The sequence below is a fragment of the Tinamus guttatus genome, unplaced genomic scaffold (genome assembly GCF_059628265.1).
Source record: "Tinamus guttatus ecotype Peru unplaced genomic scaffold, ASM5962826v1 Tinamus_guttatus_pri_ptg000322l, whole genome shotgun sequence".
NCBI lineage: Eukaryota > Metazoa > Chordata > Aves > Tinamiformes > Tinamidae > Tinamus > Tinamus guttatus.
In genome coordinates this window covers 403,399-430,433 of record NW_028288856.1, presented here as the reverse complement: position 1 = coordinate 430,433, position 27,035 = coordinate 403,399, and the positions used below count along the sequence as shown (strand labels likewise).

Sequence of the window (27,035 nt, the reverse complement as noted above, 5' to 3'; positions counted from 1 at the left end):
TGGCAGTTTACTTGTGGCATCCCTCAGGGATCAATACTGGAGCCAATACTGTTTAATGTCTTCATTAATGACCTGGATGACTGAACATTGTGCACACTCAGTAAGTTTGTGGATGGCAACAAATTGGGGAGGACATCAATATGCTGGAGGGCAAGGCAGCTGCTATTCAGAGGGACCTGAACAGGCTTGAGAGATGGGTTGATAGGAACATCATGGAGATCAACAAAGGCAAATGGCAAGTCTTGCATCTGGGATGGAATAATCTCTTGCAGCAATACAGGCTGGGGCCAGTTGGTGAGAAAGCCACCTTGCAGAAAAGGCTCTGGGGGTTCTGGTGGACAAGAAGTTGAACATGAGCAAGCAGTATGTCCCGGCATCAAAGAAGGGCAATCACATCCTGGGCTGTATTAGTAAGAATGCATCCATCAGGTCCAGGAAAGTGAGCCTTCCCCTCCATTTGACACTTTTGAGACTGCATCTGGATTTTTGTGTCCAGTTTTGGGCTCCTCGGTACAAGAAAGACATGGACAAATTGGAGCGAGTCCAGCAAAGGGCCACCAAGCTGGTCAGGGGGCTGGAGCGCATGACATACAAGGAGAGGCTGAGAGAACTGTATCGGTTCAGCCTTCAGAAGAGAAGGCTCAGGGGAGACCTTATTGCTATCTGCAACTATCTAATGGGAGGAGGTGATTGATAGAGAAGATGGAGCCAGACTTTTCTAGTAAGTGCACAGTGAAAGGACTCAAGGCAACAGACACAAGTCTGAACACAGGAAATTCCAATTAGATATGAGGAAAAAAATCCCCATGTGGGTGTTTAAATACTGGAACGGGTTGCCCAAAGATGTGAAATCTCAATCCTTAGAGATATTCAAAACTTAACTGTACACAGCCCTGAGCAACCTGCTCTAACTAGTCATGCTTCAAGCAGGCTATTGTGCTAGATGGCTTCTGGAGGTGCCCTTACATGATTCTATGTTTCTATGAATTAAACTAAAGGTGTGCTGTGGTTTGCTTGGCATTTGGTAAGGATTTTTTTTTTTTATGGTACCCTTATTGTTACTGAAGGTATACAGAGGATGACAAGGAGAAATCAACTCTCTAAAATAGCAGGTAGGACAAGTAGGTAAAACTAATTTGCATATGCAGTGTGGGGCTAGAGTGTCCAACAGCCCAAATTTTTAGTGGTGCTTTAATGCTTGAGACTTTGCTTATGTCATAGCAAGTTTCAAAAAGAGGTTTTTGTTTCCTTAAATCACAATTTAGACAAGGTCATTCTACACCCGGATTTTAAAAAATTGAAATTCTGAATTATGGGGAGTCACGTCAATTTAATAAAGCACCTTTTAGACAAAAATAAAGAGTCATTGCTAGCTGCTGTTAGTGATGTTACAGATATTCCAGGCTGATTAGAATGCTTTCTAATATGGAAAGCACCCAGATTCTCTACATCCTATTCAAAAGTCATTACCATTCCCCGAAGCACTACATACTGTAGTTTGATACATCTACAGAACCCCTTACCGGAAATGTTGGCACCTGAAGCACCATCTGCAGCTGGGCTGCCTTCCTTCCTGAGTTGCACATTCCTTTCTTCCCAAGGGACTAGTTAACTTGCTGAAACCTTACTATCAGAATGTGTTAAACCTCATGCAATGCTTTCACTTGTAGTAAGCATGCCGATTATTATTTTATTTCATTAGTAATAGCAGCAGTCCCCAAAAGTTTGCTTGAGCTGAAAAAAAAAATACAGTTACTAATTTATTTAGTAGAATAAGGCTAGAACTTTCAAAGGAACCTAAGAGACTTAGGTGTCCAACTTTTTGCATTACAGTGGCATTGGACATCTGATCCTAGCTTTATACATAGGTTTGAAAAAGTCTTTCAAAGGCTTAAAAATAAACATGGACCTCCCTCATGGATAATTTTCCAATGTGCACCAAGGTAATTGACACCTAAGTCCTTTTGTAGATCATAGGTCAGAATGCGATCTTTAATATCCCCATTTACAGCTGCCTAACTCTGGAGATGCCTAGATTTGTACCAGTAAAGCTTTCCTACTTTTCTTCTGTGAATATTGGACATATTTGGCAGGTGTGCTCCTTCCCCAGCCTGAGTGACTTGACTTTCTACACAGAGCCCTGTTCAGGTGCTGATTACCAGTAATATTATCTGGTTGTGGTGTCTGCCTCCCTAAATGTCTCCCTCCTCTATCCACTGAACAGTAACCATATGGCTGCCTCCTGCTGGAAGATGCTCCGATAGACCTTGAGGAGAGAGAAAACAACAGCACAGGAGCTGAGGACTAACTAAGCTGGTGCCAGCAAGAATTCGGCTCATATGCACGACTTCCCCTTGGTGAATCCATGCTGACTACTCCTGGTCATCTTCTTTTCCTTGACATGCCTAGAGATGGTCTCTAGGATGAGGTACTCCATCACCTTTCCAAGGATGGAGGTGAGGCTGAGCATCCTGTAGTTTTCCAGGTCCTCCCTCTTGCCCTTTTGGAAGACTGGAGTGACACTGGCTTTCTTCTAGTCCTCCGGCACCTCCCCTGTTCTCCATTATCCCTCAAAGATGATAGAGGGTGGCTGAACAATAATGCCCACCAGTTCCCTCAGCACCTGTGGGTGCATCCCATCAGGGCCCATAGATTTATGAGTTTACAGTTTGCCTAAATAATCTCTAACTCAATCCTCTTCAACCCGGGGAAAGTCTTCCTCTCTCCAGATCTTCTCCCTTGTCTCCGGGCTCTGTAGTTCATGGGGACTAGCCTTAGCAGTAAAGACTGAAGTAAAGGCAGCATTTAGTAACTCTGCCTTCTCTGCATCCTCCGTCACCAAGGTATCTATCCCATTCAGCAGCAGACCAACATTTTCCCTAGTCTTCCTCTTGCTGCTGATGTATTTGTGGAAGCCCTTCCTGTTGTCCCTGACATCTCTTTCTCTTATTCCAAATAGGCCTTGGCCTTCCTTGTTGAATACCTTCATTCCTTGGCAATGTTCCTATATTGTTCCCATGTCGTCTGACCCTTCTTCCACATCATGCATGCTCTCTTTTTCTGTGTAAGTTTTACTAACACCTCCTTGCCCACCCACGCAGGTCTCCTGCCTGCCTTGCTCGACTTCTTTCTTGCAGGAATGCATCAATCCTGAGCTTGGAGAAAGTGCTGCTTGAATATGAGCCAGCTCTCCTGGACCCCCTTTCCTTCTAGGACCCTGGCCCAGGGGATTCCTCCAAGGAGCTCCCTGAAGAGGTCAAAGTTAGCTCTCAGCTAGCTGAGTTAGCTCAGGGTTGCATTTCGACTTCTTGCCCAGCTTCCTCCTCACAGGATCGTGAACTCCATCGTCTCGTGGTCACTGCAGCCAAGACTGTCCCGAACCTTCACATTTCCCACTAGATCATCTCTGTTTGTTAGTATCAGGTCTAGCAGCGCCCCTCTCCTTGTTGGCTCACCTACCATCTGCATCAAGAAGTTATCATCTGCAATGTTTTGCAGGAACCTCCTGGACTGTCTGCTCCTAGCTGCGTGGTCATCCCAGCAGACATCAGGGTGGTTGAAGTCCCCCATAAGGACCAGGGCCTGTGATTGTGAGGCTTCTTGCAGCTGCCTGTAGAAGGCCTTATCCACTTCCTCTTCCTGGTCAGGAGGCCTGTAGTAAACTCCCACGACAGTGTCGCCCCTGTTGTCCTGCCCTTTAATCCTCACCCACAGGCTCTCGACTCACACTTCGTCCTCTCCTAGGCAGAGCTCCATACATTCCAGTCACTCTCTCACCTAAAGGGCAACTCCACCACCTCGTCTTCCTGGCCTGTCCTTCCTAAAAAGCACAAAGCCACCCATGTCCACGTTCCAGTCATGGAACGTGTCTATTTGCCAAAGTCTTGTCAGGATCCACAGACTAGGCGATAATTCTTTCTGAAAGACCCAACTCAGAAAAGGCCTCTCAGAAGACACATCTTAATTCCAACAAAAGCAGAACTAGCAACACCCTATTTTGTCCTATAGCTTAGTGGATAGAACATTCACCCAAGACATTAGAGAATTAAGTTCATTTCCTTCCTGTAAAAACCCAATTGTGTAGTTTATAGTCAGAATCTTGTTTGGCTCATTTAAACGCCTTTGTGCCAATGAGCTATTCAGAGACTTTGAGAGTATCTAATTTAGCGGCTAAATTCATACCTGGGGAAAGCTCTGCTAGCTTCAGTAAGTGTAAGTTGGAGTTTGACTTCCTGTGCTTTCTTTGCATTTTATAGTGGCCATAACAATGCATGTGTTCATAGGAATTTAAACAGTGCTTCATTTATGTTTCCTTTAAAAAGACATTTTGAAACATTTGCTTTACATGCTCCTTTTATTTTTTTCCCTTTAAATCTGGTAAACAGTCTTAGAAACAAATATAAAAAGCCTCGGGGCTATACAAGTCATCATCTATCTGCTGTAGCATTTTTCATCCTTGAGTTTGTATTGATGAAGGAACGATATGTGCATACTACACAATTTACCAATGGTTTGGTTAAAAAAAAAAAAACTTAAAGGCAATTGTGAAGCTGAGCCTTCACTTGATACGTAGTCTATCACAGAGGTAACGGTCTTGACTTACTTATTATAAACTTAGGTACTAGAAAGTGCTATATTCTTAGATAAAAATAAATAAATTCATGCATTTTTATATATAGTAAATGTAAGAAAGAGTACTTAACTAGGACACAGCAATGTCTGAATGAGTTTCCAGGCCATCAGCTTTTCAAAGTCAAATTGTCCATTGCCTTGTCCGTCATCTTCTTGGCCCAAAGTCTCTAATAGTGCTCTGCCTCTTCTCTCAAACTATTTTGTGCCCATTTTTTTGATCTGCGGATGTCTGTCAAAAGACAGTTGACTTCTGCATTTGGTCCTCTTACTTAATAGCGCCTTGATGGAACACTAACAGAAATAAGGGGTCGTCAGAGTAGCATGTTTGTGGAGCATGCTACATAGAGTAGCATGTTTGTGGAGTCTCCTTCTCTGGAGATCTACAAAACCCACCTAGATGCGACCCTGTGCAACATGCTCTAGGTGTCCCTGCTTCGGCAGGGGGATTGGACAAGGTGATCTGTAGAGGTCCCTCCCAACCTCAACCATTCTGTGATTCTGTGATGTCTACTGTTCAGGATACTGCCATTTTTTCAATACTGATGAGTACCATAACAGCTCCAACTCGTTTTGGTAGAATTTGGTACATAGAGTTTGTATACATGAATGATGGAGTGCAAGTTCATTTTAAAAAGTGTTTGTGTAATGTTCGTTAATACCTGAAAAAAAAGGGAATAGCATGGCTAAAACATTAGGAAGAAGATATTCTGCATCCTTTATAAGTGAAAAGGCAGGGGGAGGGGTAGCCTTCCAGTATACCTGATCCAAATCTCACTGAAAACAATAGAAATAATTTCAGTGACTTTCATTGTGTTTTACACCAGGCTACTAGATACTGAATACCGTGCGCAATACCTCTGCCTAACCAGCTATACCTCTCTGTGGTGCTGCATCTATAATATTGTCCCGATCCGGTGTCGGGGGAGGTTTCAATACGATCCCAAGAGCGAGATTAAGACACAAACGGGGTCAAATGCCATACAACCTTGTTGGCTTTATTCTCATAAGCGCAAATAGGACAGAGAGAAGAAGAAGAGAAAAGGGAAAGAAAGATAAGCAGGCAAGCGGGAGAGATGCAACAAGATTATAGTTACCGCCACCACCAGTCTGTCCAAGTGTCGCAAGAAGAGAAAAGGGAAAGAAAGATAAGCAGGCAAGCGGGAGAGATGCAACAAGATTATAGTTACCGCCACCACCAGTCTGTCCAAGTGTCGCTGGCTCCGCTTCGGTGCAGGTCCCGGTGCAGGTGAGGTTCCGCGCTGCCAGAAGGCCGTGCACGCTGGTGCAGGTGATGTTCCGCGCTGTACGTGCTGTGTGCTTTTTGTTTTCCTCTTCACCCCTGATTCCTACGCAAACTGCTCTGGTGGGCACTGTTATTGTTGTCATTGTTCAGGTCTTCCAACGCCAAGCAGATAGCTGCTATTACAGTCTTCCCAGAGATAAGGTGCCAGGGTTACGAGGCGCAAATGGTAAGAGACCTTCCCAGAGATAAGATGCCAGGGCATTGTCCAGGTAAATGGTGCGTCAACGATGTCGAGACAAACACAACCCATAACAGTCTCTTACAAATATATGCATGAATATTTCATTAAAATATATTCACATAATATTAACATAATTAATAATATTAACATCAAGGAGGAACACCTCTGCTTCACGTTTTTGGGCAGTTTGGAAATGTGCTATGCAGTATTTCCCGACATTTTTGCTTTATTTAGCTTCAGAAAACTCAAGTGAGAGGGACCCATATTCAAAATGTTTGCTTGAATTTTCAGCATTTCAATTTCAGGAGGCTCTGAAGGCTCTCCTTGCTTGTAAATGTGATGATCAAGTAGTTGTTGGAGAGAATTGTTCTGGCTGACCTGGGCAAAGTGGTGGTTGAATTAACTTTTTTTTTTTTAATTAATAAAAACTAATCCATTATAAACCATTATACAAACATTGCATAAATAAAACAAGAATAGCATAGTTAAAAAAAATAAACATATTGTGTTTTAGTGTAATTTTGTTTTCAAACTCAAAGGTTAATGAGATTAGAGCTTAAATGAAAAAATAAATATTTAGCACTTCAAATTTTAGTTCTTCAAAGCATCAATGAATGCCTATTTTCAGTTTAAGCTACTCTGAGCAGTAGCTTTTATTGTTCTTCAGGCATCTTTGCCCAGCCTAAGTACACGGAGAATGCTATGACTCATCCAAAAAAAGATGACATTAACCCATAAGTGCCCCATGACACATTATATAAAATAAGGGAAATAATTCTTGCATAACCTTCAGTATATAACCTTCATATTCAGTATATGCTTCCTAGTAGCTGCCATTACCTTGAAATGAATAGGTAAAGGACACTTCTTTGAGTGGGTCAAGGAGACATTGTGATGAAGGGGCTAATTCCTATCATTTATACTCTATTTTAATGCTCTTTCTCTCATTAACTCTCTTTCTCTCTCATACATTGCCTTTCATAAATAATCTGCAAGCTAGGAAATGTCAGATAAAAAATCTTCTTTTTAAAAAAAAAAAAACACCAAAAATCTGTCCTATATGTTTTTGAATCCATAGAAACATTTGTCTTCAAAGGTAATGGAAATAGTGAAGATCTTTAACAGGTGAAAAATAAATTCTTTGCCATTGGATTGCTTTGTGGAGAATTCTGCTTTCTTGGCTTTTGCTTCGTTTTGTTTTGTTTTGTTTTTTGTTCTGGGAAGTAGAAAAATATTTTGAGATGCTAAGTCTTTAAGTAAGTTACAAAATCTATATTCCACCTTAAAATGTTCCATGCAGTACATTGCATAGCCTGGGGTGTTGACTAGCTGCCAAATATCTATCAGAGAGTGATTTATGAGATATGATATGTTCCTCAACCCAAGTGGAGACTGAACATGAGAAACATGAGAAACATGAGAAAGAACAGGCCTTATGCTCTCAAAACCACCATGACAATTTTGTCTGGCTTTCTAAGAGAACATACTGTACAAAGCATGCCACATTTTACAACAAAACTTATGTAAAGATCAAAACAAAATTCATTTAAACTCTGATTGCATTTTTTTTTTCTTTTTTTTATGTTCTCTTTTCATCTCCTCTTTTGTTCTTATCCAGCTTTTGTTGTGGGGGAAAGGTTGGCTTTATATAGGACAATGAAAATGATTGGTCTAGAACATGTTCTGCTCTTAAGTGAGGTCTTTTGCAGTATATTAAAAGCTCAAACTGAGATAGATGCTAGAGTGAACTACACATTATGCAAACACATAGTAAGGGGTTGCAAGTTTTTTTCAGCAGCAACTATCTGACAACATCTTGCAATAAAAATAGTCAGAGTGCAGAGAGAGAGAAATACTTTTACCATAATTCTACATACTCTGACCATGTCCCAACCCTATATCAAATTGAAACCGAAAACCACATGGGCACTATTTTGTGCCTTCGTTTTTGCCAGAAGGAAAGCTGGAGGCATGGGCCCAAGAGACCCATGGAGTACTCTGAGCAAGTTCCTAGTCTAGGTAGTCAGGATCATGGGGTGTACCTTGGCACCCATCTTCCACTCAGTCAAGATATATCCAGGATGAATAAGTGATATATCCAAAGTCAAACGGGAAACTTTTGGCAGTCTCCGTTAAGTTCCTTAACCTCAAGACCTCATTTCTATAAGATTAACTGAGGGCATGGATAATTTCCACACACATGATTAGCACAGTTATTTGGAGGAACTGCAAATCCTCATGCATTTTCATTCATTACGAGATAACACTGAACATTCTGACCGTGAGAACAATCCTTGCACAGCCTGTGAGATGTAAGGAGGCATAGAAGAGTGCTAGGAAAATAAGCATATTTCCAGCATTTAAGAATTAACTGTGAGAAAGAGAAATGAGCCTGTGAATGGGCTAATTCTCTATCCCATAACCAGTATGGGCATTTAGCTAATGCTTGAATTAATTTTCCTTCCTGGATGACTTTATTGCTAATTTTGAAGTAATAATATTACATAAACCACTGTTTAGGCTGTTGCTAGGTTCTCCTCTGTTTTGAGTTCCTTACTTTATTGTATGCAAACAGGCATACCTACTATAGTTATGGTTAAAGTGTATGAGCCACTTCTGCTAGGGATTCAGCAATTGTATGCTGCTGCTTATTAGGAATTAAGAAAGCTGGTTAAGAGTAGAGTGTGGAATGGCAGCATATTAAATGCATAATGAGCCACTGAGATTCGTGGCAGACCATCCTGATTGTCTTTCCACTGTGCTCTGTGGTGATGCATCAATATTTGATGTTCTGGCGTAATGCTTTGTGATTTCAATACAAGTGTAACTATGGAATTGTTAACCAGCGACTATACTTTTAAATGACTTTTTGCAGCTCCGTAAGATCGCAAAATAGTTCTTCCGTCCTTACAGCCTGAGGAATAGTGATAGAATCTGTTACATTATTGGCAATGCTGGAAAGAACTAGTCCTGCTTAAAGGAACACTGTAGGCTGTCTCATGTCTGCTCTGCAAAATGTCTGAAATCTGAAAACTGTTGAAAGCAAAAGATTGGGTTCACCAGCAGCTTTTCCCCATGTGTTGCAACACATGTATCAACATGTATCAATAGCCCCATTAATACTAAAATAATTGTTCAAACCATTTTCTTCTGCTTAGAAACTGAAGTCATGGACTCTAGCGGAGGAAAACTTATTTTTTTTCCTCAAGTGGAGGAAAAAAAAAGCAATAGTAGATTATGAATTCTAGATCTTGTTGCAATAAGCATAGATTGAGAAACAAAGAAATTTGCAACAGCAGCATGAGAAATAAGATACCAATGAATTTGCTGTTTATTGCTCAGTAATGAAGGAGCTTCCTGATGATATGAAAGACTCCTGAATGAAAAGAAATGTTATTAATGGAGGTGAGACAGTCTTATATAATGGTGTGCGATACCAGGAGGCACATTTGCAGAAGAAATTGTTTAATATCAAAGGCATTCCCAGGAAGAAAAATACTTTTTTTTTTTTCAGTGATTATAAATGATGAGAAAATGGAACCTCTCTTCATTGGCTAAAAATAAAAGCATTTACGTTGCATTAAGATGATAAGGTGCGGTTCAGAGCAGAACCTCTGCTGGTGTGGATGTGTATAGCACTATTGGTTTATAATTAGAGAATCATAGAACAATTTAGGTTGGAAAAGACCTCTGGAGGTCATCTAATTCAATCTCCTGCTCTAAGAAGGATCAACTTAGAGATGGTTGCTCAGGGTCCTGTCAGTCTAGTCTTGAAAAACTCCAAGGACAGAGATTCCAAAACTGCTTGGGGCCCCTGTTCTAGTGTTTGACCAATCTCACAGTATTTCTTTTTTCCCCTCTAATATTCAATTGGAATTTCCCATGATGAAACTTGTGCCCATTGCCTCTTATCTTATCACTCTGTACCTCTAAGAAGAGACTGGTTCCATCTTCTCTGTGTCCTCTGATCAGGTAGTTATAGATAGCAATAAGCTATCTATAGCCTTCTCTTCTTAAGGCTGAACAAACCCAGTCCTCTCAGCCTCTCATCATATGTCATGTGCTCCAGCTCCAGGCATCTTGATGCCCTCTGATTTGTCCCAGTATATCACTGACTCTCTTTTAATGGAGAGACCAAAACTGGACATAGTATCCCAGATGCAGTCTCACAAGTGACAAAAAGAAGGGAAGAAACACTTCCCTGGGTCTGCTGGCAGCACTCTTACTAATACAGCTCAGGATGCAGTCCTGACTCATTTTCAACTTATCCACCAGGACCCGCAGGATCCTTTCAGCAGAGCTACTTTTTTGCCAGTTGGTCCTAGCCTGTACTGTTGCATGAAGTTATTCCATCCCAGAGACAGGACCTTGCATTTGCCTTAAAAAAAAACAAAAACAAAAAAAACCCCAAAAAAAACATGATGAGGTTCCTGTCAGCCCATTTCTCCAACCTGCTGGAGAAAATATGTGTTGCTGATAAGAAAAAAGGAAAATACATCATTATATGCAGTTATTAATTTCTATTCAATTACTGGATGACCTTTTACCATATAAGTTTCTTTTGATGTAAGAACCTTCTCTGAATCTTATGTTTGTGCCAGTTTCACTGGCATAAGCAAAAATGTAATTGACAACTCTTTTTCTTTTATGGGCTAATAACATTTTTAGCACTTTCATCTAAAAGCATATCAAAAAGTAGTTTGCACTTAACTGAAAAACAGACAACTGAGGAAGCATATGGGAGCTACCCTGTATTGGCAATGTTACACAATGTTCAGAAAAAAAAGGAAGATGAAGGGAGAAGTCACTAGTAGTAAATCACCAGTCATTAGTGTTCCCCAGAGGTTGATACTGGGTCCAATACTGTTTAACTTCTTCGTTAATGACCTGGATGATGAGACAGAGAGCACCCTCATCAAGTTTGATAACACAAGGACAACACAAAACTGGGAGGAGTGGTTGATGCACCACATGGTTGTGTTGCCATGTTGAACCTCATGAAATTCAACAAAGGGAAATACCAAGTACAGCACCTCTGGAAGGATAATGCCATATACTGACTAGCTGGAGAACAGCTTTGCAGAGAAGGACCTGGGGGTCCTGTTAGAGAACAAGTTGACTGTGAGTCAGCAATGTGCCCTTGCAGAAAATCCCAATGGCATCCTGGGGTGCATTAGGAAGAGCATAGCCAGCAGGTTGAGGGAGGTGATTCTTCTCCTCGACTCAGCACTGATGAGGCTACACCTGGAGTCCTGTATCCAGTTCTGGGCTCCCTAGTACAAGAGGGACATGGACCTCATGGAGTGAGTGCAGCAAAGGGCCACAAAGATGATTAAGGGACTGGAGCATCTCCCATATGAGGGAAAGCCAATAAGAAAGCCAATGTCACGCCAGTCTTCAAAAAAGGCAAGGAGGAGGACCCAGGCAATTACAGGCCAGTCAGCCTCACCTCCGTCCCCGGAAAAGTGATGGAACGGCTCATTAACGGGGTGCATTAAGAAGAGTGTCTCCAGCAGGTCGAGGGAGGTGATCCTGCCCCTCTACTCAGCCCTGGTGAGGCCACATCTGGAGTATTGTGTCCACTTCTGGGCCCCACAGTACAAGAGCGATGTGGAGCTGCTGGAGAGAGTCCAGCGCAGGGCCACAAGGATGATCAGGGGCCTGGAACATCTGCTGCATGAGGAGAGGCTGAGGGAGCTGGGCCTGTTCAGCCTGGAGAAGAGAAGGCTGAGAGGGGATCTAATCAGTGTCTACAAGTACCTCAAGGGAGGCAGTGAGGAGGATGGTGCTGGCCTCTTTTCACTGGTGGCCACTGACAGAACTAGAGGTAATGGCCACAAACTGAAGCACCAAAAGTTCCACAGGAACTTAAGGAAGAATTTCTTAACAGTGAGGGTGACAGAGCACTGGAACAGGCTGCCCAGAGAGGTTGTGGAGTCTCCTTCTCTGGAGATCTTCAAAACCCGCTTGGATGCAGTCCTGTGCCACATGCTCTAGGTGACCCTATGTGTGCAGGGGTGACCTCTAGAGGTCCCTTCCAACCTTAAGCATTCTATGATTCTATGATTCTATGAAGGCTGTGAGAGTCAGGACTGTTTAGTCTGGATAAGAGAAGGCTCAGGGAGTCTTATCAATGCTTATAAATATTGGATGGGAAACAAAAATTAGATTGATAGAAGGGCTTGTATAATTTAATTCTACCCAAATTAGTGGGCACTTCATCACTTAAAATGCTAGAGGAAGGAGTTGATTGAGGACAATCATTATCCTATATGTCTTCAAAATAAAATGCATTGGACACCTGTCACCCTATAAATACTGTGACACAGTATGATGGCAAACATGAGCCCAATGCAGTGCCTATTCTGAATTGGAATCCATCTGTATACTACAGTAATAAGACAAAAGTGTATTGTTAGCACTTAAAGACTCCTTGAAACAGTCATAGCATTTGACTGTTTTATTAATTGCTCCATCTATTAAGTGACAACTTTCTGGAAAGGGTTTAAGAGCACTGTGTCAACCTCTTGGCCTGTTCCCTATTGGTTCCACATGTGTTTGCATTTGTTCTCAATAGGCAGAGATTCCAGAGAGAAAATGAACCACTGCAGATTGACTGCAGTATCAGTCATGCAGAAGATATGGTAAAACATGCCATTTTAGTTTTATTTAATGTTAACCCTTTAAGCATACAAAAAAAAAAAAAAAGAGTGGGGGGAGAGAGAGAGAGAGAGAGAGAAAAAAAAAAAGTTCCTGAAGGTACCACTGCTGTAAATAGGATTGGTGCCACAATTTCTAAATTACTCATTAAGGCCTCTTCATCTCCTAATAATTCTTTGCAAAATACATTTCCACCACTACCTGTCTTGGAGCCTTGCATTTTAGATGGTAGGATGATATGGGAGAATACACTGCCACGACAAATATTCCTGCCCATTGCATAAAGTCTTGATAATTATCTGACAAACTTATAGTGACAATAGCAGGGGCTACAGCCTAAAGTGACAAGAGCTGGAGCACCTAAAAGGTAATACCACTATTCATACCAGCAGGAATAAAACAAAGGCACAATGTTAAGCACATGCAGACACTGTAGGCCCAGCTCCCTGAATTCCTGGACTGGTATTTACAATGTTGTTTTGATATATCTTCTAAAATATAATTTTAAAAGGCATTAAGGAAGACCTTGTAGTTTGAAGATGTGGGTAATATTTCAAAGTATTTCAATTCATTGAGAAAGCTTCAACTCAGCATGTGCAACAACTGCTTCTGGCCTTTGCTCTTTTATAGCTTATGAGCCACCAGGCCAAGTCCCTGCTGAAAGCTTCTGAGTCACTAGGCCAAGCCTCCTTGGAGGCAGCCACACTTGTACAGCTTGGCCCAGCTCATCTCTCTCAGGAGACTGAGTTTCCCGATCGGACTGATCAAACCCCTCTTCTCCTGCTCTTCACTGCCTCCACCCTGTTATTTATTTGGCCAGGTCTCACTCATCCTTCCTCAGCCACAATGGGGAGCTACAAAGTTTCTTTCAGTGCATACATCAACATAATTCAACCTCCAAAAAGCATTTTAGGCCATTCATTCCTCCCTATCCTGTAGTAGTAAAACAAGTCTGTTTTCACTGAATGACCTGAATTCAGAACATGGGAGAGGAGCCCTGTTATTACTATATTACAGGTCATATATATAACTAAACAAGCAAAGATAGTAGAATTTTTATATTTGGCTTTGGAATCAGAAAGCAGAGAAACAAGCAGAGGCTTGTGAATAGATGCTGAAGGGATAACCTGAGACAAGGATTAGAAAAACATATGAATGATCATAGAATGGATGGCAAATGTAGATAAATGCAAAAAATATAAAGAAATCTATGGAGCACACAGTTGTCTTTTTAAAGGCATGGTGGCAGTGCAGTTGATGCAATACAATGAAGGGGAAGCATTGCTTCTGCTTACAAAAATATTGCTAAGAGCTAACTATCTAAGCATGTCAGTTGGCTAATTTTATAACCAAATGTTTTGTATCTGGGACTAAATATTCACATGAGTGGATTCAAATGATTTATCTTTTTTTTTTGGGTGACTGATCAATATTCTGGGCTAAGTTATGTAGCCCAGAAAGAACTGAAAGAGATTTGATAGTCAATAACATGATAGGAAAAAAAGGTATCTAGTCATAAAATATTGTCATTTGAAGACTACTACTTTATAATCATAATCATTATTATCATTATCATTAGTCATAGTAGTAGTATTTTCACTTGAATTTCTAGGTAACAGCTTAAAAATAGAAATCTGATATAAGATGCAGAAACCAGTGGCTGCCTCTAAAACTTTTACAGTTTTCTGTTCATAAATAAATGCTATTACTGCACTATGCCTTTTCATTGGTATAGTGGATCTGTAGAGAATGCTGGGACTACTATGATAATATATAGAATAACATGTAAATACCTACCTAGCAGCATTAGGATTACCTCAGAAATGCCTACTTACAATTGAGGCTTTATTTAACTGGGGACTATATAAAAACAATGTACAATTCTCCCAACCTACTTTAAAAAGGAAATAGAGATCCTACATGGTACACTGACTTTTTCCTCCCCTTCACTATTGCACAATATGTCTCCCTGGGGTGAAAAACTACTATTGTGTATAGATTACTTAAAAATCAACTTCAGCATTGCCTTGGGTAGATACTACCAAGGATGTGAATTTATATTCATCAGTCTTCATAAAAGAAAATATATTGAAAACCAACTTCTAAATGGCACTGTGGTTAGGGGAAAAAAAAAAGAATGGGAAAGCTATTTATCATGTCCTTATTTCCAAAAGAAAATTATTGCAGTCTAAAGACAATCCATGACATGGAAATGATTTACGTATGCTCAAGGAAAGGTTTCTCACATAAATAAGCAAAAGAAAGTGAATTATTAGACATTTTACCTTTCTACATGACATCTTTGGAATACATAATCTTCCTAAGGTATATACATGAATACCTTGTCTGAAGTTGGTTACATTAATGATGAAAGAATAGGAAAATTGTATATGTTTACAATCTGCATATCAGCATTAAATTCATTAAACAAGATCATTCAGCTGTTTATTGAATTTCTGAGATAATAAATTGAGATACAAGCTGAATCCAACCTCTTGTTTTAAACACTCTCCGCATTAGAATAAATTTAGAACTAGATCCAAACATCCCTGATGCGTTTAGTCTGCAAAATGGACTAAGTTGATACCTTAAATCCACACCACAGTTTGAGTGAGAGGGAAAACATCAGCATTATCAGAGAATGAGCTGGATATTTTCAATGCAGCTTTCCAGAAAACATAATTAATGGTGCATGCCCAGTTCCCATTTAGAAAGAGAACTAGCTACATCTGTTGGTTGTGCCTGTTAGATAGTATATTGTCATATTTGAATAAAAGATAAAAAGGAATGTATTATAGAACAGTTAAACCTATGGCTTCAACAAGAATTAAAGGTAGTTTCACACTAATTATATATGTTGTTTTGTTTTTATTCGTAATGATGACTAAATTTGTAATTACAGGGCAATGGCTTTAAGGCAGAATAAAACACATCTGAGGAGTTCATGTCCCACACCAGATAGATCTAATGGTGCCACAAAAGATAGGTGTTTTGTCAAATTTCAGTCCACACTTTCACACCTAATAACAAATTAACTAGATCTGGGATATTAATGAATACCAGGTGTTTATCCCACATTCTAAACAAGGAAGTGGTATGAGTGTTACTGTATGTTACCTGAGAATATCCTATATGCCTCTGTAGATGGGAGCTTTGAAGTCTATCAGAATGTTTCATCTCAAACATTTAGAAGAAAGTCCTTGAAAGAAAGTCTAATGGAGCAACCAGGCAAGATAAGTCAGAGCAAAGTTTGCTAATGTCTTGCTTCCAAGTCTGCGAGAAACAAACATGGTGGCTTTGTCCTGGAGCAGGAAATCAAATCAAAGGGGGAAAAAGATACTTCATTAAGGACATGCAGCAACATCTATTCTTTTTATCTCAGGATCTGGTGCAAAAAAATTAAGTGTCTAGAAAATAGCAATAGTCCCTCGTGGCATCTTCCTGGACAAGCTGCGGAGGTGTGGGTTGCATGAGTGGACAGTGGGTTGGATAGAGAACTGGCTGGATGACAGAGCCCAGAGGGTTGTGATCAGTGCTGCAGAGTCTAGTTGGAGGCCTGTAGTTAGCAGTGTCCCCCAGGGATCAGTACTGGGCCCAGTCCTGTTCAATTTATTCATCAATGACCTGGATGAAAGGACAGAGTGCCCCCTTGTGTAATGAACTCACAGTTCAATATCCTCTTGTATTTCAATATCCTCTATCTTTACTGCAGTGTGAGCTGTCAAGAGTACTTGAAAAGGTCCTTTCCACTTCTCCTTCAGTGGTTCTGAATTTCAAGCTTTTACATAGGCAAGATCTCCTAGTTGATAAACATGTACCCGAGTATTGAGAGTGAGGGGTCCTGTCAAGACAGTGTGCCGACAAAGATTCGCCAAAGTCTTTCCTAAAGAAATGAAGTACAACTGCAAGTCTGCAATACCTTTTACATGCATTTTTCCTGGGAGTACGTGGTAGGGTTTCCCGTACAGTAATTCATAGGGACTAATCTTCCATTTAATTTGTAAGATTCGTGTAATAAAATGAGGTCCTTCTTATAATTCCTTTTAACAACACTTTTACCACCTCCCTTGCCTTGTTGGTATGACATGGGAAGGTCTCAGGTCACCCTGAAAATGTGTCAACCATTACCCATAAATGCTTATATCCACAACAATTAGGTAATTCAGAAAAATCAACCTGCCGATAATCCTCAGGTGTAGAACCTCTCTTCACCTCCCCAGGAGGAGATTTCCTTTGAATTTTAGGATTATTCTTGGTGCAGATCTCACAACATTGTGTAACTCTCCACTGTTTCAGTTAGAGCCTCAATTCCCACATGTGTGCTTTTATGGGTACGTTCCATCAACTCCCTCATTATCAGTGGAGTCATGACACTCTGCCTGACTGGGGTTCCCCACCATCCATCAGCAGTCTATTTGCATTTCAATATTTCAGCCAACCTCTTCTCTTTTTCTGTATACTTGGGGCTTCCATTTTTAAGGTTCATTCCGGAACCAGGGTGGCTATGGTTGTTGACAATGCGACTCTTTTTGCAGCTTCATCCGCTCTCCTCTTTCCTCCGATTGCATCGGTTTGTCCAGATTGGTGTGCCTTGCAGTGCATCACTGCTATCTCTTTGGGTTTGTTGATGGCCTCAAGCAGCAGCATAATCTTTCTACAGTATTTTATGGGGTTCCCTTGTGAATATAACAATTCCCTTTCCTTCCAAATTCCCCCATATGCATGTATTACCCCAAAGGCATATTTCAAGTCAGTATAGGTACTGGTCCACTTCTGATAACTCCAGAGTCCGTGTTAAAGCAATCAATTCAGCTTTGTGAACTGATGTCTTTACTAGAAATGGTTTTGCCTCTATTTCTTCTTCTAGGGTGACAACCATGTAACCAGCCTTCTGTTCTCCTTTGTCCACAAAACTGCTGCCATCAGTAAATAACTCTCAGTCTGGATTTTGTAAGGGAGTATCTCTCAGGTCTGAACGACTGGAGTACACCTGTTCAGTAGTTTGTCATGTACACTGTAACAAGATAGTATTAGGCTTCTTACCTTGCCACTGCTCCAGTTCCTTTACCAATACATTACCCAAGAGTAGGGCTATTCTTAAACCCTTGAGGGAGCACAGTCCAGCACAGCTTTGTTTTGTGTCCTGTTGTGAGGCTTTCCCATTCAAAAGCAAACAGCATCTGACTTTGTTCTTCCCACAGGATAGAAAAGAAAGCGTCTTTTAAATCCAGTACTGTAAAAGAGATGTTTTGCTCAATTATTGTTGTTAACAGAGTGTAAGAGTTAGATACCACTGGATATACATCAACCACTATTTCACTGATAGCCCTTAGATTCATACTAAGTGATATTCCTGTGACTGACATTCTCGCAATAGTCCATGCTCTAAAATTCATTAATTACAGGTTCTGGTCTGATGCAGGCTCCCAACTTTGCTTCTGACTATAGAATATTGTCTTTGTCTTATCGACTTTGCCCCGGCTTTAATTCCACTCTTACTGGTTCTGCTGATTCTGCTGATTTTGCTTTTCCACATTTTTCAGTTGTCCAGACTAAAGGGTTCACTGCACTCATGATGTCCAAGGAGGAGACTTCAACTTGCTTTTCCTTATCCTCAGTGTCTTCTGTCTCTGATAATTCCTGCAACGTATATATCTCTCCTTCCCAAGCATTATTTAGCAGTATATGTACTTGAACCTTGTTTTGATCAAAAGTTTTTTGTGCTCCAAATTTATCCATCAAGTCCCATCAGCAGTAGGGGGCACTCTGGCATATATTCACATGTAAATATTTTATTCCCAATTTTGCATTTTATTGGTTGAAAAAAAAAAAAAAGGACTTGACCTCTCGCCTTTCCGTGGCACCAATTACTGACATAGAGAATTTACTCACTGGTCCTTTACAACTATTTCTCACTGGTCCTTTACAACTATTTAATACCAAATATGTTGCTCCAGTATCTACTAAAAATTTAATTACTTCATTACCCAGCTTGACTGAAAGCAGGAGATCATTTGGGGTATCCAATTTCTCAGCCCCCGGTCCCCATCCATCTGAATCCTCTGCACCAATCATAAGCAAATCTGCCTCCAGTACAGATGCAGATGGAGGTTCCTAATTCTCTGAGGGATCCTCAGCCTTACCCTGTACAACTTGATATAGTTTTTCAATGTTTTTAGGTCTAGGCACTCCATGTCTAGGCATAATATTAACTGCTGATACTGCTTAATCATTAACCTACACACCCCCGTATTTTAATCTCAATCTAGTTCTTGGGCCAGCATAAAATGATCCGGTCCATCCCTAGTATTTTATCTCTCATTTTCCTCTCGAGTTTTATCCAATACCATTCGGTTTTCCTTGGGCGCAAGTGATGGGTGAGTAAAGTGTTAACAAACAAAACTGGTGAAGTGCAGGAGCTCTACCAGAGCTCTGCCAACATGACAGATGGCAGAAAAGCCATGGTGAGACTTTGGGTGCTCTCCCCAACAATGAAGGAAAGTGGGAAGTCCTGTGAAGGATTTTGCTAAAATTTTCAAAGACCCAACTCACTAAAGAACTGATAAACTTGCATTTAAACATTTGATAATGGGCTGAAATGAAAACTCGCCTGAAGATGCTGGAAGGATCACCTTATGAGAATGACCATAGCACAGTCATGTACTCCTTTCCTAAGGGTATAAAGGACAGAGTCTAGCACTGATGAGTTGAGCAGGGATTGAGAATGACAACTGACTACCTCCTGCGGCTAGACAGTGCCATGAGCATTGCATCACATCACCTCCCCTTAACCTGGGACACTGGGCTAAGGCACCTCCTTATAAGGTTGAGTCCCCTGTACATTCAGGGTGTGAAAATGCTAGCATTTTCACCTCCTTGCAAGGTTGAGAGGTCCCTGTACACACAGGGTGAAGCAACGCTATAGCTTTTTATTTTATTTTATTTTATTTTATTTTATTTTATTTTATTTTATTCATTTATTTTTTCCCCTGGACAAGCAGTGTATTCCATTTAGTTGCACTAATTGACAGTTACTAATTGCTAATTGGTAAGCCCATCCCTATAACAATCACACCAGTTAATGGTGGATGTTGTTATGACAAAGATCTTGCACTGGTGAATAAAAGCAACTAACTAAAACACAGTGTTGCTGCTCTGGTTTATTTAACTGTCTCCTTTAATGAGCTAACAGGACAGCAAGTAAAGTATTCAGAAGCACTTATAAATATCTGACTCCTTCCAGTTCATTAAATCTGCAGTTGAAAAAGGAACCTTTACATATACAGGTATTCCCTCTACTCCCACTGCCTGAAGTAGGGGAACCGAATCACAGCGTTCTGCTGCACTCAAGTCCTGCCTGCAATTGGACTCAATGCCTCACTTCCTTTATCATCAACCCCCTTTCAAACTTTCTTCTCAGTACTGCAAGCCAAACAACACCAAGACACCTTCTTTTTGTCCTCCATCATCATTAACACATTCAAATCAGAAACCAAAAATCACATTTCCTTCTAACATCTTCGAATCAGATACCAACAATTTACATTTCTTTCTTGTTTCATGATCATTTTTTAGAGAAAAAAAAAAAGTGGGATTTCATCTCACTTATCCACTTATCCTGATAAACAACATGTAACAAAATTGTGTTATATCTTAAAGTTCCATTCTTTGGCCTCTTTTTGTGATCTTCCAGAGTGTACTGTGGCCACTAATGATTATAATACTCCACAAGTTGTTTCCGAGTAAGGGGATCTCCCCGTACCTTTCCACAATGTTTTAGAATGCATCCCAGAGGAGATTTCTTCAACATCCCTCCTACCGAGGAAGGAGCATTACCCATTGTGTTAATGCGTTATGAGTCTACCCGCCCCCCCCACACACAATATCTTATAACAATTACAGAATTATGGAACAATTACAGAATGCAATTACAAAATCCAGACGCAAATATCTGATATTTTTCTGAGTTTCAACACCACAATTATCCAAAAGTATTGGTCTGACCTTAACCTTAACTCTTTGGTGGAACTCTAACCCACAGGATCCTGATCTTAACCTTAATCCTTTTGCTGTAGCTACCCTGAAGCCCTTCCCTGCAAAGTTTTCGAAGTTTTCGCTTTGTCTCATGGGCGAGTGCCCTGGGGTGGGGCTCTAACCTACTCTTAAGCCAAACCTAAGCCCTACCCTGCAGAGCTTTTGAGCTTTTGCTTTGCTTGGGGAGGGGATCTAACCTACCCGTCAAACAAATCTGTCCCTTCCCTTAGGTAGGTAACTTTATAGCCCAACCCTGCGAAGCTTTCGCCTCATCTGATGGGCAGACAATCCTTTTAAGGATCTCTTTTTTTTTTTTTTTTTTTTTTTTTTTTTTTTTAGAAAAGAATGCCTTTACCTTCCCAGGGATCTTGCTCAGAGCTCTTTGGTCTGGGGATTGGAGGTTCTTCCCAAGAATATCTTGGTGCCATCTGGAGGTCCTGCAACCCCACGGATCTGTTGAGATTCAAAAGCAGAGTCCCATCTGGGTCGCCAGAAATTGTCACCAAAATCGGGAATAAACCTCTTTAACACCAATGTAGCATTAGGAAGCAGCCATTCTCTTTATTACGGTGCCAGATGTATGGGGGATAGCTCCACCAATCGTGCATACCGTATGTTGTGTTACTCAAAGCTTATATCACCCTGTTACATATACCTTAAATTTCCCAAAATGGTCATACATTCTATTTCCTGGAACTAATTACAATATGCCCCACCCACACGTGCGTGCACCCTCTGTGCCTTCGGTGGTCCCTGGTGGTGTTTCGAGACCCCTGGTGGTCATCTTTCCAGGTCCTTTCTATGAACTCTTGCCGCTTACTTCCATATACGGTCTCGTTCTGGCTCAGGGAGCTCTATTCGGACCCATTGGCCAGTTTCAACTGGTCCCTTAAAGATGTGGTGGTCCTTATCTTTGTCTTCAACTGGTGTTTGCTGTTTTATCTTGAGCAGAACAAACAAGTTTGTGTCTTTACAAATATGGGAGTTACCCCACATTCTTTGGCTGAAGAGCGGGACAAAGGAGCAGATGCAGGGGGTAAGACTGAGTGGAGTCAAGAGTGAGTGGGACAAAGGAGCATATGCCAAAAAGTTGGTGCCTTTACAAATGAGGGAATTGCTCCCCATTCTTTGGCAAGGGGCACAAAGGAGCCAGCTGACCTCAGGTGAGAACAGGAGGGAGGCAGGGAGTTCCAGGAAGTCTGTAACTTCTGAGTACCTTGGCCAATAGGGAAAAGGAGAGGGCATACCTCGGTTGGGAAATCAGGATAAATGGAGGCTGCGCCCTCCTGTAATTTGAGAGACCCCCACAGGGATATGCCCTGGTGGACTCCCCATTTATTTGAATAAAGTTTTAGGACTCCTCGGTCTCCTTTTTGGACATTTGGTTCTTGACAGTGAGATTTTCTGCACAGTCTTTACTCCTTCGTGATGTACCAGTAGCAGCTGCAAAAATTATATCCTTGGATGTATTCTTGTCTGAGGCCTCTTATAACACTTGGACTGTTCACTGTTCAAGTTTTCCTTGAAGTATAAATGGAGAGCCAGGCTTGACTAAAAAACTGTTTTGGGGGGAGGGTATATGTACATTTAAACATGTTTCATTATCAGTATTGATTGGTTAGACTTTTTTATTTGAATCTGATCTGATCTTGTTATGAAAAACCCCAGAAGAGAATGCATCCAAGGACATATTTTCGCTGTTGTCGCTGTAAAATACAGACAAATCAGTAGATTTTCCTGGAACATCATGAGAAAATATGGACAAAAACAGCAAAGACCGGTTGAAGATGAAGATAAGGACCACCGTATCTTCAAAGAACTGTCTGGAACTGGGCAGTGGGACCAAAACAGGGCCTCTGAGCCAGAATGGGGCCATATATGGAAGTGAGTTCCGGGTCATCATCGAGTGAACACAGCGAGACAACCACCAGGGGGTCTCAAAACACCACCAGAGACCACCAAAAGGACAGAGGGCACACGCGGGTGAAGGTGGGGTATATTATAATTAGTTCTGGGAAATAGAATGAATATGTATGATCAGGCCTAGAGTTTAATGCATATGTAGATAATTTAGAAATAAATGTTTTAGCAAGTACACCTTAGGGTGTGCATGATAGGTGGAGCTCTCTCTCGTGCATCCAGCTCTGCAATAAAGTGAATGCCTGCTTCTTAATACTACATTGGTGTTAAGATGTTTTTTTTTCTCCTGGTTTTCAGTGCCAGTTTCTGACGACCCAGATGGGACACTGCTTCTGAACCTCGACAGATCCGCGGGATTGCTGGACCTCCAGCCGGCACCAAGGGATTCTTGGGGAGAACCTCCAATCCCTGGACGGAAGAGCTCTGAGCAAGACCCCTGGGAAGGTAAAGGAGGGGGAAATTACAGGAGTCTAGATGCTGAAGCTCGGGACATAGAAGGAGCGCATGGAAAGGATGTGAAACAGAGGGAAGGTAGCCACTCCAAAGGGGTGGAGGATTTTACTCCAATCACAGGACGAACTAGGGGTCAGCAGGAGGAATTGAAAGAAGCTGTTCAAGCCCCTCTCCGACAAGCGGTGGGGAGTAATGGACCAGTTTCTGTAAAAGTGCCCTTTTAATAACAGTTTTAATGTCTTGGAAGGAAACTGTGGGTATTTACAGGGAGGATCCAGAGAGGCTGGCTAAGGTGTTTGAAACTATAATCAGGACTCAAGATCCTGATTGGAATGATCTACAAGTAATGTTAGACACATTATTAGACAGTACTGAAAAGAGAATGGTCTTAAATACTGCTTGAAAGCAGGTAGAAGGGGCACATGCAAATGAGGATTTGCAAGGGACAGTAGACCAGAATTTTCCTACTGTGGATCCCGGGTGGGATCCTAATCAGTCAGGACCACGAGAGCTCCTGACCGGGTATCAGAGATGGATATTATTCGGGATTAGACATGCTATGCTGAAAGCAATAAATTGGTCAAAATTATATGAGGTAAAGCAGGAGCTGAACGAGTCCTCAACTGCCTTTATGGAACGATTGAAATGAAATGCTCGAAAATATACTAATTTGGATCCTGAGAAACCAGAGGAGGCTGTTCAGCTGGCTTCTATTTTTATAGGGCAATCGGTCCCTGATATAAGGAAAAAACTTCAGAAATTGGAAGTGGCAGAATCACGAGATTGGGGAAAACTGCTAGAAGTTGCCTGGAAGGTATATAATAATTGGGAGCAGGAGAAGGAAATGCGGCAAACTAGGCAGGAGGGGAGACTAATTGCAGCCTTGACAAGATTTTCAGCAGGACCAGGGGAAGAGGCGGGGGTGATTAATGTAAGCAATCCAGGAATGGGAAGAGGCAGAGGACAGGGAAAAGCACATCCTTTTAAAGGGACCCACCTCGCAGCGGATCAGTGTGCAATCTGCAAGAAAAAGGGACACTGGAAAAATGAATGTCCACAAGCAGGAAAGTTGAACCCTGCTCTGAAGACAGTCAAATTGATGACATTGGATGAAGATTACTGATGGGTGTGGGCATACTGAGGAGCAGGGTCTTTGTGATGGTGAGCCAAAGACCTTTATTTAGGGTTAAACACAACTTATATAGCTTCCAAGCCTGGAGCAGCCCCTGCCCTGCCCGGGCAGCACGCAGAGCCCAGTAGTCCAACCAGCCAATCAGCCAGATGATCACGCACTGACCACTCGCAAGGCCGTCCAATGAGCTTCCAGGTCATGAACTGGCCATGTGGCTGCACCTCCTGCCTCTCCTGCTCAGCCCCCTCATCTGCCGAGGAGACACTGCCTGTCACCAGTCCCAGGCTGACGGCAACATCTCCCCCTTTTTTGTTTTTTGGGCACTGCCATTATGGTTTCAGTGAGGATAATGAAGAAAGGGAGGAGGAGGTCGCCGCTAGTGCCGGTCAGACCCATCGCTCAGGAATCCACTGCGAGTCTTGATCTGTGGAGACATAAGCATGCCCTCGTCCCCATGTTATCAGTGGTACTGCTTTTCCCCACCAGCCCGTCCCTGAGTCCCGCACCTCTACCATGGCTTTACTAGGTTGGGATGGTTCTTTTCCATCAAAATGCTGCAGCATTGGTGGGGCCTCGTCCACTTTCCTTATCCTCGTGGTAACATATTTGCGATAGTAGAATTCGTGCTTCCACCAACCAACCCCCCCATGGAAGCAGTAGGAACCACTAAGAAACTCCTTTATTAGTTGGTCATCAGTCAGTTTGGAGATATGGGTTGTTCCCACAGTCAATAGTTGGTGGTTTCCAACAGCAACTGGTTTATGGATGGAAGAAAATTTATTTTATTTTGTTGAATGCATTTCTTCCTCCTTAATTCTTCTAAAAGGCATCTTCATCAATTCTTGCTGTTTCTCCAGCTGTTCCAGGTTATGGGGTTTAAGTGGTGATCCTGGTAGTGGCTGGCAAAATATGTCATTCACAGGGGAAGCCCTGAACCTATATTTAGGATGGCTACATAAAAGAGGTGTCAGTATAACCACTTCATATTTACAAGTTGTGATTTTGGCTACGGAGAGGATCTCGTGCTTAGCTTCTGGATGGCAGATGCACATCACTGTGCTTGATCTGGGTGAGTTTTGTCTGAAGCTACAAGGTGTGCCATTTCCCATTTCTACAGGATAGTACAGGGTCATCTGCCCTTCTATATTTTTTGTAGAGATCTCTTTTGCACCTTCTTTCGGATTTTCCTTTTCTTCTTGATCTGGTTCTGACAGTGGGTTGTTTATAAGTACCTCAAGGGAGGGAGTGAGGATGATGGTGCTGGCCTCTTTTCACTGGTGGCCACCGACAGAACTAGAGGTAATGGCCACAAACTGAAGCACCAAAAGTTCCGAACTTAAGGAAGAATTTCTTGACAGTGAGGGTGACAGAGCACTGGAACAGGCTGCCCAGAGAGGTTGTGGAGTCTCCTTCTCTGGAGATCTTCAAAACCTGCTTGGATGCAGTTCTGTGCCACGTGCTCTAGGTGACCCTGCATGTGCAGGGGGGTTGGACTAGATGACCTCTAGAGGTCCCTTCCAACCTTAAGCATTCTATGATTCTATGATTCTATGTTTCTTGATCTGGTTCTGACAGTGGATTCTTTATCATGTTCTCAAGACAGCATTCTTGAATGTTTATTTTCTGACTAGTTTCTTTCTCTTCTTAAAAAGGGGTTCCAACAATTCTCCTCGAGTAGGATCGTTGTAGTCCTTCTCTTCTTCCTCTTTGCCACTGGATATGAGCAGGAGTATATCCACAGTGGTCATGATGATGTAGTTATACAGAACACCACTTGTGGGCAGGCTGAGCTCGATGCCGGGCCAGCTCACCCTGAAGGGGGAGCCGCAGCACGGCCCGCCTGCCGCCCACACCAGGAACCCGCCGAGCAGCGCGGCCGGCGCCGGCACCGGGCCGTGCCGCCGCCGCCCCGCCATGGCGCCCGAGGGTCGTGAACTGCATCAGAACTGCATCATCCCATTTAAAGGTGAGCCAGGGATAGAGATTCTGCAGTCTTTCATCAATCTGATATAGTTGATTGACATATAGCAGGACTGCCAAGTAAAAGGGAGGAAAAAATATCAGTGAAGGTGAGCTCATGAAATGTGTTTTCTTGAAATTTGTTTAATAGCCCAGAGAAGACCATTAGATCATCCAGTTCACCTTCTGTACCTTTCTATGCCTTTAGAGTTTCACTGTAATATCCCTATGATCAGCCGTAAAAATGTTGAATTAAGCATTTCTATTCTAGGAGAGCAACAAAGGTGCTACACACAAGGAACAGGAATAATCCTAAATAATCCTATCAATACCTGAAGCTCCAACCATTGCAGGAAATTGATTAGGTAAGACATGTCCAGATGATCCCAGGCAGAGGTAGGTTAACAAAAAGCTCCAAACAAACCAACCTCTTAGTCCCTCTGTGGACCTAATATGATAAGAAATTCCCTCCATGCTTCAGATCTGGCAGTCACTATGGAAGTATGGATGTGATCAAAGACATATTAGCTAAGAATCTAAGAAATAAAAGATTCTTTCTGCTCTCTTAGAATGCTGATTCTTCATGCTAGTATCTGACAGTGGTTAGGCAACTATATTAAGCCCTCAAATTTGACATTTCATTTTGATCAGGAGGGTTCTTAAATTGGAGGCAACGGGGTCCATCCCCACCAGAACTCAGAATCCTCTGACTCTTTTTTATGGCTTATTTCCCCTCCTTGTGTTAAGCGCAGATGGTTCTC

At 41.8% G+C, this 27,035-nt stretch overlaps 1 pseudogene; it reads right to left on the bottom strand.

Moving 5' to 3' along the window:
• Positions 1-24,861: 24,861 nt before the first annotated feature.
• Positions 24,862-26,231, bottom strand: LOC148593934 (endoplasmic reticulum lectin 1-like; annotated as a pseudogene).
• Between the last annotated feature and the right edge of the window lie 804 nt (positions 26,232-27,035).